Source organism: Pleurodeles waltl, chromosome 3_1 (assembly GCF_031143425.1).
Source record: "Pleurodeles waltl isolate 20211129_DDA chromosome 3_1, aPleWal1.hap1.20221129, whole genome shotgun sequence".
Classification (NCBI taxonomy): Eukaryota; Metazoa; Chordata; class Amphibia; order Caudata; family Salamandridae; genus Pleurodeles; species Pleurodeles waltl.
This window is the reverse complement of record NC_090440.1, coordinates 1126609910-1126626038: the sequence shown is the minus strand read 5'-3', so window position 1 is coordinate 1126626038 and position 16129 is coordinate 1126609910.

The window sequence follows — 16129 nt, the reverse complement described above, 5'->3', positions numbered from 1 at the left end:
AGTGACTTTTCGTGATTCTGTCCCGCAAATTTGGTGCTCTTCTAAAAGTCATTTGAGGAAAGTCTCCCATAATCTCCTTTACTATAGGATCCAATTGGAGAATAGACCAGTGTTTGGTTAGAATCTTCCGCAACTGGGAGACATTATTGGAGTATGTTGTGATGAAACGTATAGGATCCTCCGATTGACCTTCCAAAACAGAAGTTTTTTTATGAACTAATTCTGTTCTCGAAATCTTTTCCACTCTCTGTTTTGCCTTATTAATACATTTCCTGGGATGAAGAGGAGGCTAAATACCTGACAGTTGAACATCCGGTCACTCCCACAATTTATTTTCTTCCCAAAATTCACAACGATCCCAAAAATCCACCTGGGAGGGTAATAGTTTCAGCGAATCAATCTTCATTGGAACCAATATCAAATTATATTGATTTCTTTTTAGCACCAGTGGCATGTAACTTAAATTCATATTTGAAAGACACAGGGGATTTATTGAGACATTTGGATGGCATTCCGTGGCAGGATTCATATAAGTTGATAACAATGGATGTCATTTCACTATACAACAATATTGAACATCAGATTGGCATCCAGGCATGTAGGCACTTTCTGAGCCAAAGAAATATTCAATTTGCCCAACATAATGAAATGCTTTTAGAAATGATCCATCTCTGCCTTACCAATAATTTCTTTCAGTTTGACCAACAGTTATTTTTACAGATAAAAGGAACAGCCATGGGCTTTTCCTTTTCTCCAAATTTTGCAAACTTAACAATGGGCTGGTTTGAACAGAGAATAGCATGGGCAGAAGAAAATGAAAGATTCCAGCAGAAAGTCATTAGCTGTTTAAGATTCATTGATGATTTATTTCTAATTTGGGATGGCACAGAAATTGAATTTAAGGAATATTTTAACGTTTTGAACAATACTGTTGCCAAACTGCAATTCACTTATGAAATCAGTGGCACACGAGTGACGTTCCTGGATACAGAAATCTATATAAGAGAAGGAGAGATACATACCACATTACACAGAAAATCTACTGCCACAAATTCAGTGTTACATGCCAATAGTTTTCACCCACCCAACACTAAATGGAACATACCATATGGCGAATTCTTACGGATAAAAAGAATTTGTTTAGAATCTGGAGAATTTGCTAAACATATGAAGGCCTCAGAAGATGGATTTATCTCAAGACAATATCCCAGGAAATGTATTAATAAGGCAAAACAGCGAAAAGATTTCGAGAACAGAATTAGTTCATAAAAAAACTTCTGTGTTGGAAGGTCAATCGGAGGATCCTGTACGTTTCATCACAACATACTCCAATAATGTCTCCCAGTTACGGAAGATTCTAACCAAACACTGGTCTATTCTCCAATTAGATCCTATAGTAAAGGAGATTATGGGAGACTTTCCTCGAATGACTTTTAGAAGAGCACCAAATTTGCGGGACAGTATCACGAAAAGTCACTTTAGCTCTCGGAAAAGGGGCTACTGGCTCAAAAAAACAGGTTTTTGGAAATGTGGCAATTGCAAGGCTTGCAAAATTGCAAAAAACACTAAGGAATACACCATTGGTAATGGTGTCACAAAAAGCATTAAACAACATATCACTTGTAAGAGCTGGTTCACAGTATATGTTATTGAATGCCCCTGTGGTTTAAAGTATGTTGGGAGCACCATATGTGAAACAAAGAAAAGGATCCTTGAACATATTCGTGCCATCGTCAACACAGACAGAAGTTATGCCACGGCTAAGCATATGGAGTTGGCACATGATAGCCAATGGGAAACAATGACTTTTTATGCAATTGACCATGTACCCATAAGTGAACGAGGAGGGGACAGAGAAAAGAGACTACGACAATTGGAGTCTAAACACATCTTGGAGATTCGAACCTTGACCCCTCTGGGAATGAATAAGGATGAGGAGTTATTTGTACATTTGTAATTTTACATGGCAGCCATTGCAAATAATCATAAAACACCGTTTTTTCTATTTTCTATTTTCTATTCTGTAGCATTTTCAGCTAATATTCAGTTTGGTTAATATTTTAGTTTTTTTATTATGGGGGAGACACGGACAGTATGTCACATATGCACATTTATGAGGTGAATCAACATATTGGTTAAATTGGTTATGTTTTGTGGTAACTACAACTCCCAGAATGCAGCATTATAAGTTTATAGTGCACTAGTTAATAATTGAATTTATTTGGAAATTATGGGCGAGTTTTAGTTGTGCAGACCGCAGTTATTAAACTTAACAAGCAGAGAGAAGTAGTTTCTAAGTGTATTTAGAAATATGTTGAGTCTTAATGAATTGTTATTTGTAGATATAAATGTGGAAACAGAAACCCCCTACCGGAAATGCCCGTGATCAAGGTCTCTCCGACTGAAACGCGTAGGGCAGGTGATTGTTGAGCTGTAAACGAAGTTAACGGAGCCTGAATAAATGAATTTTGTGAAATAAGAGATCCCGGAGCGCGGTCGTTCGTGAAGTATTTCATGAATGTTGTTGATAAATTACGGAGTGTCCTGCCGTCACCAGCACCACCGCTGAACTAAGCGCGCTAGTACATGCCAAAACAGGGACAATCTTTGAAATGCTTATATATATATATATATATATATATATATATATATAAAATACACAAAAGCCCCAACATTAACCCTCACCCAAACACAAACTAACATGTAATAATATGAAAAACCACCCCACAAACCTACTTATCCTATCTAAACAACTACCCTACTCTAAACTATCATTAAACCCCGTAAACCCACTACAAAACAGGATGAGGAATGAGGAGGGAGGGGGCTGAATTAGGGGCGAGGGGAGGCAAGAGTTCACAGGTTGGCCCTCCTCAGTGTTTTTTTAATTGCCTTCAGTCGCCATGTGTTTTTGTCCACATCCTTTTGAATGGTGTCAAGCTTTTTTAACACCTTCATGTCCCTCTGGAGCTCACCAATTGCAGCCATGTCCATTTCAGCAGGTGGGGTGGTCTGTGTTCCGGAGGTTGATGGAGCAGCAGGTGTTGGGGTCTGTAGTGCAGAGGTTGACGGTGCAGCAGGTGGGGCAGATGTGACGGTGGCTGCTGTGGTACTCTGTGTAGTTGTGGTGGTGGCTACAGCCTTTGTGGCCAATGCCGGTCATCCTAGGCTGAAAGCCTGCCATTCCCCTGTGGCTCGCTCTCTTTGATATCATCTTGCCATCTTTCAGTACCCAGACTCCACATCCAAGATGTGTCGGTATGTCACTGTCCACTTCTGGAAAGCCCTGATTTCCACTACATCCATGTTGGCAGCTGCAAAAATGAGACAGGCAACCATCAGTGTCATCATTGTGTGATGAATGTACAGATGATAATCTAATACTCTGCCTCAATTTGCACATGCAGTCCAAATCACAGTCCAGACAATACAATGTCCCTGATATATGTAATGGCAATGCTTCCTACCCATCATGTCTTTTACACCACAGCAAAGTACAACAAGAGCTGGACCAAATAAAGTGATCTGTGCATTGATGTAGTGCAATGTCTCACAATGCAAAGGCAGCAACTACTTCACATGGGCCAGGCGACTAATCTTTATCATCTGAGTAAACTTCAACGCGCACAAGACCAGTGACTTGTAGATGTAATTGGCAGGATGGAATGCAGTTGCTAATCATAAGGGGTCATTGTTGTTTGGGACACATGCATGCTTGAATGAGATTACTGTCTTCTACACCGTGACCATCACATCTACCTACATATATGTTGTTCCCCTAGGCTTGTGCCTCAGGAGGGATGGGAATGCAATACATCATCACAACTGTCAAGGACAACCACAAAGGCATGTCCACTTATACATGGATTTAGTGAGTGGAACACATGTGAGGAGGGCTGCCATCTAGGAATAAGGTATCCATAGGTCATTCACATCTACATTCATGTGTACAGTAGTGGACAACCATCAACACCTGATTTGCCAACACAATTCACAAAACACCCACATTGATGCCAGCACACGTCTGGCCTTGACCTGCATGCACGCCTATTTCATACCACATAGGTGTCACGTAAATGGAGTACAACTTATGGGGCTAGATGCTAAGGGACAGGGACCCATGCAGTTCTACATGTACATTACAGCGCAGGGATGCACAATGTTGTGTGGAAAACTGATGCATCACTGTGTTGTGAGAATGAGGGAATGACCCAGTGCCAATATACTGACACTGGAGCACTTCCAAGTCACATGTGTGCTTACATGTGGCTAGTAATCACCTTGTCCACACGCTGCTGCCTATTGTGCAGCACAAGACTCCCAAGATATGACTCTCTGCCTGTGAATGTCTAACCCTTTCACGGAACAGTATGTCAACATCCAGTTAAGTAATATATCAGATCACGTGCCAGCTCATCATATCTTGCAATGAGTGCAACACACAAGAGTCACTCACACACCAGCTGCAATCACTACATAGGACAGACATTATCACACTTACTGGATACGTCTGGGTCCTGAAATCGAGCCACTTCCCCAATGTTATAGGGGTCAGGTCCACCTGTAAGACATAGAAAGGAAATATATGCTCAATGTCAGATCACTGTACAAACATGTGGACAACATATCACAGTGTGTAACATTATACATGAGTGAGCTGGTGATCCTGCATGTAGACAGTCCAACAGACATACCACTGCAAACCCACATTGGCACTGACACTCCAGTGATTGATAGCCACACATCTGCACACATGTACTGGGCCTAACAATCATGTGGTGCTCAACCCAACTACAACCATTTGTGGCTAATCCATTTCAGATGGTCCTCCATGTCATGATTTATATTGTGGTAACAATTTCAATGGCACTTCCCTGGTGCACTGCAATACAAGTGACTCAGGTATTGTGGCTTGTGCATCAAGGGACACTGAGTAACTGTGTGATGGACATGGGGCTCAATTTTCAGTCTGCCATTATCATGCATTCAGTGGTCCATGAGAGATGTGGCACAGTTGTAAGTAGGTAACTAATGCTCCATTGGCAGTGACCTATAAGCTGTGTATTCCCCTTTTGCAAACATAATGGCAGGGATCATGTGTGTGTAATGATGACAAGGTAGCGCTAAACATGGATTGTCCACTTTGCTGTCCTGATACAGTGAAATGTGGTATGCTTACAGTGTATTACCTGATCATCATTGACATGGGCACAGGTGTTGCCATTGCAACTGAAATGTCTGACACTGTTTGCAAATCACAAATGGGGTGTCAAAACCTCATGAATTTTAATGAGGTAGGTCTAATTGTGCAAACCCCTTGGGATTGGCAGCACTCACAGGGATGCTGGCCTGCTGGGCTCAGCAGACCACCATGTCTGTGACTGCTTTCAAATAAAGATGTATTTTATTTTTAAAAATGCAGCCTTATTTCATTAGGTGAAAACAGAAAACATGTCAAAAACAAATATTATAACTTTAATATTTATTTTTTAAAGCAGACAGTGGTCGGTGGGACCACTGCCTGCCCTGAAACAATTGTTTGGCATGCATTCACAAAAGGGAAGGGATCCCATGGGGAGCACTCCCCTTTTGCGACTGGGTTAGCACCAACTTGAAGCGGGTAGTAACTGTAATTATTTTGTGACGGCATTCGCAGTCACCAATCAATCAATCAGCGGATTGCGACTCACAAATAGGAAGGGAACGCCCCTTCTTAAATGCCACTAGCAAACCCTGTTTGTGATTCGGGGATGTGATTGCAGAATGGCAACATGCGTTGGAATAAACATTTTTTCTTGATGTAAATACACAAATTCTGAAAACTAGGCTGTTTGTGACCATTAAAAATAGCTTGGTACATGTGGCCCTAAGTGACAGTCGTACATGACTCAACAAACCTCAAGACTGCATTGTTAATATATATAGACATGTGGACACCATCTCAGTACTGAGACACTAACACTTTGGGCCATTTGTATGAAAACAGGAGCTTGCGAATCGCAAATAGTGATTTTTAAGAAATTGCTATTTCCGAGTGGCAATTGGCCATGTAACAATATTGCGATTCGGAAATAGTGATTTCTTAAAAATCGCTATTTGTGATTTGTGAGGCCTCTTTACCGAATCGCAATTTGCATTTTCGCAAATTGCGATTATTTTGCGATTCGGTAAAAAATCGCAAATTGCGAGAAAGTTCGAGAATGCACACCTGGAGGAGCCTGATGACATCACCAGAAGGAAATGAGTCATCCCAGGCAGTTTCAGGTGACACACCCAAACCAGCATCCTGAGAGAGAGCCGCCCAGCCACACAGAGCAGCACTCAGAAGGAGCCAGAACGCCTGAGCAAGGATGGATACCCCAGGCCAAGCACAGGAGAAGGGAGAAAGAAAGCGAAAGCTGAAATTCAGCGAGCAGGAGCTTGAGGTGCTAACTGAGGAGGTGGTCAGAAGCCATGACCGCCTTTTTGGAAAAAGCTCACTCCAGGTGCCTGAGAGTGAGAAGAGGAGACTATGATTGAACATACAGTCAAAAATCTGCGCAATTGGAGTGGCACAGCGCTCCATCGAAGAGATCAAAAAAAGGTGGTATGACCTGCGGTCCCGTGCAAAGGAGAGGGTGGCAAGGAGACTTGCAGAGGCCAGGGGCACAGGAGGTGGTCCACCAACAGAGGCATCATCCACACCATTGGAGGACCTAGTCGAGTCCACACTCCTCCCTGAAGCTGTGACTGGGGTCACAGAGATCGACACCTCCGGCACACCAAGTACCAGCCTAGGTAAGTGCAATATTGATTTGTAACCCCATATGTGTATGCACAAAAGCCACATAGGAATTAGCAAGTAATGTTAAACATTGTGAGAAGTAGTCCAGTCCACATCTTAGAAGCACCACTACAGTGCATTATGGGAGTGGCAGTCCACAACCCAGAACTAAAAGTAGCACATACAATGTATGTAAGTCGAGTGACACCCAGAGGAGCACAACACACACAACACAGTGTAGAGAAGTACCTGTACTTTTATTAGCATTGTCTGACCGTAAATGTAACATACATAACTGACATGCTGCATATTGTTGTTGCAGGTGGGCCAGGCCCAGCAGCCACAGCATCTGCACGGATAGGCGAAACAGACACCCATCTGGCCTCCGATTCTAACACCAGTGGGTCCCTCAAAATAGCGACTGTACGACGCAGGCCCAGGGCACTGCCACTGCCAGAGCTCAGCAACGACTCCGATGAGCAGCAGGAAGGGCCAAGTACCCCATCAGCAACAGACAGGCGCAGCCAGATTCAGGAGGTCAGGTGTCATCCAACCACAGCACCACGCAGGATGGCGATAGATTCCTGGGCCCAGCAGCATGAGGCAGGTGAGGCTCCCTCCTTATTTGGTGGCCTGGAAGCTGCTATGTTGCAGCAGCAGCGTCTACAAAATAAGCAGATCCTTGCATTAGATAAGAACTTGCGCAGACATAACCGCAACATGATGGGCCTGCATCGCCAACTTGACTCCCTCAATAATAACATTGTACAGCTGCGTGAGGGACAGGTGCAGGCATCACAGGACACCAGGGACCTCACAAGTGCTGTCCTTGAACTCTGCCAGGAGCTGCGTCATGAAAGGGTGAGCCAGCGCAGACAGGAGCGCAGATTTCGTACCATGTTTGGCAGCTTCTGTCGTTCCTCTAACAGGTTGGCAAATTCTACAGCACTGATTGCCCGTCGTGCAGTGGCTGTGCAAGTGGAGGCAGCACACAGCAGCAGGGATGTTGTAAATGGACTTGTGCAGATCACCAATGTGATCGAACACATTATGGGACCAAGGTCAGCCACTCCGAGTGAGCTGGCACTGGGCGACACTGAGGACAGTCCCAGCCTCAGCAGTTTTGCCGTACCAGCAGCAGACACCAGACGGCACAGTGCCAGGCACAACACTGCCACTGAGGGTAACAATAGAGATGCCAGTGATGTAACTGGGCACCCGAGTGGTGTGCGTGGGCGCAAAAAATGACTCTAGCTGCCAGTGGACTGCTGTTGACACTATGAAGTAATAGCGCATAACTCTGGTCCTTCATTGTTTTGCGTTTATCACATTACCTGTTTTTTGTTATTACTCACAAGTACATTACCTGACTTAAGGTAATAAATGTATTTCACTACATGTACAGTTGTCAGAGGATTTGTGTAATTAATACTCACGTCTGAAATGGTTGTGTGTGATGTCGGCACACCTTTGCCTTCCCTCTGCTGCACTGCTCCTGTCTGCTGGCTGTAGAGGTGGTATGGGATCATCATCCTCATCTGATTCAGTTTCAGTTTCACATATTTCTACAGGTATGCCCCTGGTGGTAGCTATATTGTGCAAGATTGCACAAGTAGCCACTATTCTACATGTAGTCTCCGGACTGTACTGTAGTGCCCCTCCACTTTTGTGGAGGCACCGGAAGCGACTCTTCAGCAGTCCAAATGTGCACTCCACCACGTTGCGGGTCGTCCCGTGTGCTGCATTGTATCTCCGATCAGCAGGTGTTGTAGGATTGAGGTAGGGTGTCATCATGTAGGTGTGCACTGCGTATGCACTGTCTCCTGGAAGGGACAGAGGGTATGATGAGTAACTGAGCCATCTGACGTCACAACGCCATCAATGCGGCAGTGTACAGAGGGACAATACCTAGTAGATATCCTTCACCAAACTCCCCAGCTAGCAGTCTTGTGTGAATCCCGCTGTGGTGAAAGATGTACGAATCATGTGTGCTCCCTGGGTACCTGGCCACGAGATCAGTAATGATGTAGGAGGCATTGCATATCACCTGTATATTCATGGAATGTTGGTATTTCCTGTTGCGGTACACATACTCTGTGGCTGATGGTGGACAGATTGCCACATGTGTGCCATCTATGGCACCTAGGACGTGGGGGAACTGTGCTATCTGGTAAAACTCTATTTTTGTCTGCTGTAATTCCTGTGGGGTGTGGGGGAATGTGATGTACTGTTGTAGTTTGCTCAGCATGCCGTTGATGAATGTATTGAAAAATCTAGAGAGGGTACTCTGTGAGACCCCTCCAGCTGCTGCTATGACCCCTTGATAGCTCCCTGAGGCGAGTAGGTGGAGGGAGCATAATACCTGCACATGGGTGGGTATGCTGTGAGTCCTTAGTGTTCTGCGCTGCAGTATGGGTTGTAGCTCAGCTATCAGATCAAGTATCATGGCTGAGTTCAACCTATGCCTCTCAAATATTTCCTCCTCTTTCAGGTTCAAAAGTGTAATGCGCACTCTGAAAATGCGCTCCTGTCTCCTCCTCCCTCTCCTCAAACCTGCCAAGATCCTCATCCTCCTCGCCATGACGTAGAGTGCAGCCATTGGTGAAAAGAGTTTGAGGCATTCTGGGCCTCTTTATATAGGTTGCACCTGGTTACCACCTGGTTTCAGTTCATGGTATTTTGCATGTGCAAAATGGCATTCTTTGAAAAATCACAATTTGCGATTTTTTGATGCATCTCTTTGCGACTTGGATTTTGCAAGACGCAATTTGCACCTCGCAATTCCCTACTGGAAATACCGAATCGCAAAATGCGACTCGCAAAACCAGGTCGCAACGCAAAAAATCGCTAATTTTGCGATTTCTTATTTTTGGTCTGCGAATGCCTTTCATGCATCGCAGACCACTTTTTTGCACTCACAAACGGCCGATTTTTGCGATTCACACCGTTTGCGAGTGCAAAAAAGTTTCATACTTCTGGCCCTTTGTTCTGCTTGCATTCAACATGGCCACAAACATTGCATGCAGCATATCAATGCTGCATGCAACTGTCACTCAGGAGCATTCTACTGTACACATTTGTCAGTGTGATACTCACCAACAGGGCCACCAATCAACACACCCAGGTGGTCCAGCAGATCCTGCTCTTTGGCCACCAGGTCAGCCCAGCAATGCTTCAGCTGGTGCTCATTCCTGCTCGTATGGTAGACTCTTTTGAGGTGGTAGAGCACCTTGCTCCACCGCCGCCACCTTGCCTTGGTGTGATACCCCTGTATCACACGCCCACCCATCTCCAGCATCAAAGGAAGGACATATCCTTGCACAACAAATGAAACTGTTAAAGTGTAAAAAAGAAGGAAAATAAATGTAAAAAAAGGAATCTTACAGCCCAAACCTAAGAACCCCAACAAACCCAACGAATCTAACCCCCAGACAGACACCCGACAGTACAAAGATAATCTGAAAGACACTAAACTACACAAAAGCACATACAAGAAACGCAATCAAGATACCAGCAACACCGAGACACAGCCACACAGTCAAGAAAAATCAGACTGTAAAGTGAAAGTTCACCCACTGTACCATGCCTGTAAACAGCATTTCCTATTACATCACTTCCTGTCTCCTTTGCGATCCGTATTCCATATTGTTTTGATGCATACGATGTTTGCGTGAAGATTTTCGACGCATAACCTACATGTGTGGCAAAATACCATGCATTACCTGTAGACTTCAATTTCAATGGATATCCGCATGGGTGTGGTGCGCAGGTGGAATTCATGCTAAGGGCCCATGTATGGTTAGTTAGCGTTTGTGTGATTTTTCGACGCATTGGCATCAAACTTTTTGACTCAATCTGTGATTTTCTAATATTTAACATGCATGCACCCTGTATCAACATGAAGAGGGATGGTATGGCCTGCAGTGTGTGGAATAGTGGTTGGCCACGTGTGGTAGAGACTGCAACGTGTGTTTTGGGTGTGAATGGTCTGTAACAACAATATGTGTGTTTCTGAAGGAACGGCATGCAATACATTGGATGTAATGCTAATGTATGAATGTGTTCCAAATGGGTATCTGCATCTGATGGCCATCAGTGATCTACAACAGTCATGATATGTGTTTGTAATATGTGTTGACTCATGTGATGTGTGTAGTTGTTTGACTTTGGGGACATTACATTTCACATGACAAACAAAACTCAGGGATGATTGAGGATGGCTGATGAGTGTTATGTAGGATATGTTACCCCTCATATGTCATTACTTGTTGGTAACGACTTCATGGTGACTTGTGTGTGAAATACACAAATGTCGGACATGTGTAAATGTTTGGTATGTACTGTGTTTGAGACATTGTGCATTAATTCCACCCATAAAATGTTTGGTACACATCAGTTAGACTCATAACAATTAACTATGTTACTTATGTTGCTGGGGTGGACCTGCTTTCCTGGCTGCATGTGTTCACATATTTTCAGATGTGCTTTCCACAGAAGTGTCCAGTTCAAGTGTGTGGGCATGTATACCCTGTGTCAGGATTGGGCTTCATGGTGTTACGGTTTCAGGCGGGTCTAGTCAGTACTCTGTTAGTTGCACCCCTTGAGTTCACAGAGTATCTTGCAAGGAGGTAGTGTACCAAAGCAGAAGAGCAGCTAAAGGCATACAAGGGGAAAGGCCAGCTATGGTAAAGCAGAGAAAACAGAAATGTGAAGGCAGAGAAACTTTAGTGTGAACAAATATGGAACGGGTCAGTAATGGACAAACACGCTGGGGTTATCACTAAGGTTGTACACAGGGTATGGCTCAGAACTTTCCATAGCAACAGGGAACTTCAGTGCCTCTGTGCAGATTAATCTAATTAATACAGATGGTCACCACGCAAGCCCCATAGAAAGGAGGCAGCAGAAGTGATTCTGTGTCTGGACCCTTAGGGCACAAACAAGGATTGTACTTACATACCCAAGACTAGCCCTTGTGGGTCCCACTAGAGACACAGTGGCAATTCCTGGAATACAGCCATAGCACACTGTCACTGTTAGGCACTAAAGACTAAATACAACACTAGACAAAGGATGGGGGCTGGATTTGCCTCCTGGAAACCAGGTGCCAACCCAAGTACAAAGGAAAACACTTCTACACAGGTGAGGACTGATAAGACACTTACCAGCCACGATAACCCAAGAGGAAACAGAAAGCGAAGGAACCAACTAGGAGGCAAAGCCAGGCACAGGGAACAGGCTCAGGCTGATGCAAGGCTGGAACACATCTGGGAAATAGAAAGCAGGCTCTGGCAGAAACAAACATGAACAAGGTTGAGAAACAGGGAGTGGATTCTGACTGGAACAAGCAGGAACAGGACTGGGTAAACAGAGAGCAGGTTCAGGCCGAATCAGGACAAGGAGTCTGGAACACAAAGGAATCAACCTCCAATGCACGACAAGGAGCTTCAGGGAATGGCAGCTTATAAGCAGTTCCAGGCAGCAGCAAGGTCAGGACAGCACATGGCTGGGCTGAACAAGAGAGGTCACAGGTGTGTGCAGTTTCAGTCTCTCACAAGTCCTGAAGGAGACAATCCAGTATAAAGGGACAAACTGACTTTTCCCATAGGAAGCAATTGACAGAAGATAACTGGTCTTACTGATTACCAGGCAGTGCATTATGGGACCTGAAGTCCATGCAAGCTAATGTAGTTCTTCTATAGCATGCCATATGGAAAAGGGAAGCAAACAGGAGTCAGAAAGGGACTCTGGGTGAGTGTTAATGATGATTCCCAGGGTACAGATAGTCTGTTTACAGCACCCCCTAGAGATGGGAGGGCAGAGATGTAACACATGGCAGTGGCAGGACTTATTTCCAGGGATGGACTGCGCAGGGCATGTGTTGTGAACATTGCTTGTCATATCTGGGACACTCATGTTATCCATTTTCACAAATGACACCCCCCTTGTCACACAAGCTCCTTGCAGAGAGTGCAAATGTCACACTTACTAATGTCAGGGGCCTGTTCATACATTCCTGTTTCCACTGATATTTCACATCCACTGCCTCATGTATGGTGCTTTTATTTACCTTATGATTGGAGATTTCATAGTTGTGTGTCATGTGCTACAGTAGACCATGTTGGCAACGTGGATGTGAGTCATATGCTGTGGTCCATTGATTTTGTCCTTCATATGTGAAATTCAAAAGATTAGTATTTTTTTGATATGTGTGTGATGTTTGCTGTACAATCATACGCATCACATGTGATGTTGCATCAGAAGTATTCAGATTTGTCTTTGTAACATGCTGCCTGAGGTAATAATCACATTCTTAATGAACATGTGATGGAGAAGGAGGAAACCAGAGCAAGATTGTGTGATCAAGTAAGGTGTTTATTTACATATCTTAACAAGGTGTATAGAGTGAGTATTGGTTGAAAACGTTTTGTACAATTAGCTGTCTGCGGCGCATTCCTGCAGCTGTGTTTTGCTGTTCCCCCTCAGGCAGTTCTTGCTCTGGCTCTTATAGAGGGATGTACCTCCTCACATAAATGTTGAGCAGGATAGCACAGGTAAGTATAATTTTGCACACAATATGTGGGGCATATAGGAGGCTGTCTCCTGTGATTCTCTCCCACAGGTCATTCCACCTCTTCCTAATCTCCTCCTGTGCACGCAGGTTGTTAGATAGGGCATTCACTCTGTCAACCATAGTGGCCCACATTTGCCTTTTCTGAGATATTGTTGTGGGGGAGAATCACCTGGAGGCCCAGAGGACTGGTGGTGGTTCTCCCATCCGCCCATTACAACTCTTTCCCTGGAAGGAGAAGGTCCTGCAGATTCTACATCCTGAAGGCTAGACAGGACTCCCTGGTTGAGTGGAGAGCAGTAAGTTGCACTTAACAATGAGCAGTAAGTTGCACTTAACAATGTCTCAACAATCACAAATGGAGTTCTGCCCTTAAGTCATGTAAGTTGTTGTTCTCCCCACAACAGGTCCAATTTACACATGAGGGTATACTGCTTGTAAGTGGTATGTTCACCTATGCACATGTGTACATGTTGTATATGTGTGTTAATCTCCACTATAGTTATTGAAATGTAAATGTGTAACTCACTTTTTAACAACTATTGTTTATAGTGTCAACAGATGACGACAACCACTATGATTCCCTGTTTTTGTACCTGCAAAAGCAGTGAAAAGTAATGTTGCTCTACTTTCCTTTGCTTCCATATATGCACACATCTCAAAAACATGTGCGTTTGACAGTCACCATTTCATGCTATGGATGAAAATGTCAGTTGTTGTATACCTCAAGCATGTTGACACCTTCTCATAGCTACATTGAAGTGATGTACATGCTCACATAATTCATAGTCTGTTGAATCCAAGATTTTCCTACCATGTGATGTGGCATGCCTAATAGAAGATGTGTCCACACACAATTTACTTTGCACTGTCCACATGATGACCGATGACAGTTTTACAATTAAGCTGATTCACAGTTTGTGTAATGTTTTGTAGCCTACTAGGCCTTCGTATGGTTCAGTATTCTTATGTTGGGTCAAATGTCTAGTACATGTAATGTACAATTATTGAAATAACATTTTTGCATTTCAGGACATCTCTTCAACATCATCTCTGGCGTTTGCGTCTGTGTAAATCAGCCTACATGTGTAAAAAAAATGAAAACCAAACAGAAGCCTAATCATTCTATCAGTTTGACTTTGCTTTTTTAGGTTGCCCCATTTGTAGCTAAAGACACATATGAGGTACCAACCAGTTTATAAATTGATATTGTCTGCTTTCTTCTCAGGTCCAACCCCGAGGCCAGTATACCACTGTCTGCCACTCAAGACACCTCCACTCCAGACCATGATCAAGCCTTCAGTGAGAACTCCACTTCTGTAATCCCGGATGATCGAGAACAGCCTAGTCCATCTGGTCTGTCTGGCCAGACAGCTCCAGAAAGTCACACTTGGCCCACACCTCACACCCCAGCTGCAACCACGTGTTAGCATCAGGATACCTCCACTTCCTGTGTACTGAGGAACTACCCAGCAATCTTATATCCCCCAGTCCTGGCTGCTCTGAAACAACACCAAAACCACCTCAAGTTGTGCCAGGACCCAGTGGGATGGGGCACACTGCCTTCAGGGCACAGGGTAGAGGGGGTAGGCATTTTGGGAGGGAATCAGTGGGCCAGGAAAGTGAGGCCACAGGTTCTTTATCAGCCATACCACCATTGACTGAGTCTCGTGAGCAGTACAGCAGTCCCAAGTCATGATGGGCCAGGTCGTTACTGATCTCAGGGAGATCAAGGAGGTGCAGAGGGAGCTCATGTTGGAAATATGCAACCTCAGTGACAAAATGAGCTCCCTGACTGAGGTGCTTTTCAACACGTATCACCACATGTGCAAGGCTTTTCCCATACCGTATGCCTTGTCTGGGGTCCTTCTACATCTGGACCAAGTACATCACTGCAATCCACAGATAGAGAGGCACTGCCATAAGAGGAGCCTGCTCTTCCCACCCAGTCCCTGCACCTGTGCCCCCAACCTCCTTGAAGGGGATGGTCATCTGGATTACCAGGAGAGGATGGCAAGACCCAGATTCTAATTTCCTCCAGTGTGTGTCTAGCATTCACTCTGTGGACTATTTTAGGGACACATTTACATTATTTGAGGACAGTTGTATTTTGTACATTGTACTCCAACCTGTTTTACCTCTACTACTATACTTTCATCTACCATGATGCAGTTTTTTAGTCCATTGTCTCATTATTTGAAACACCTTGGTGTTTCTTTGGGGCATGCAAGTAAATGATTTGGACACAGACTACCAGACTGTTTTTGCATTTATTGTGGCATTTCATTTTTCATTTCTGTCTTCCAACATAATTTTGTCAAATCTTTTGAAAAATGATTTGCAAAGGAAAATTAGAAACAATGTAATGTAATGTGGTACCTATTTCAAACAAATCAAACTCCCAATGTATTGGTAACATTCATATGTAAGTAACAACAAGTCATAGGCAAATTTGGAAATGAGTTTCATAAACCATGCATAGCCCCAGTTGTTTGTGGCATTTAGTGGTGGGCACTCCACAACCCTGACATCATGAAAGAAATTGAATATGGCTTGGGATCAAATTACATAGTCAAACTGTCGTTGATGCATGACCTCAGCTGGAGCCATACATCCTGCCTTCACAATAGGAATCCTACATCAATACCACCAATAATCAACATCACGTCAGTAACACCATTTGAGGCCACATGACCATTACAGGACACAGTGACAGTATCTGGTGCAATGATATTACCACCTTCCAGTAGTGTGCTAAAAGAAGTTCTATCAACTATGAGGAAACACATCAACAG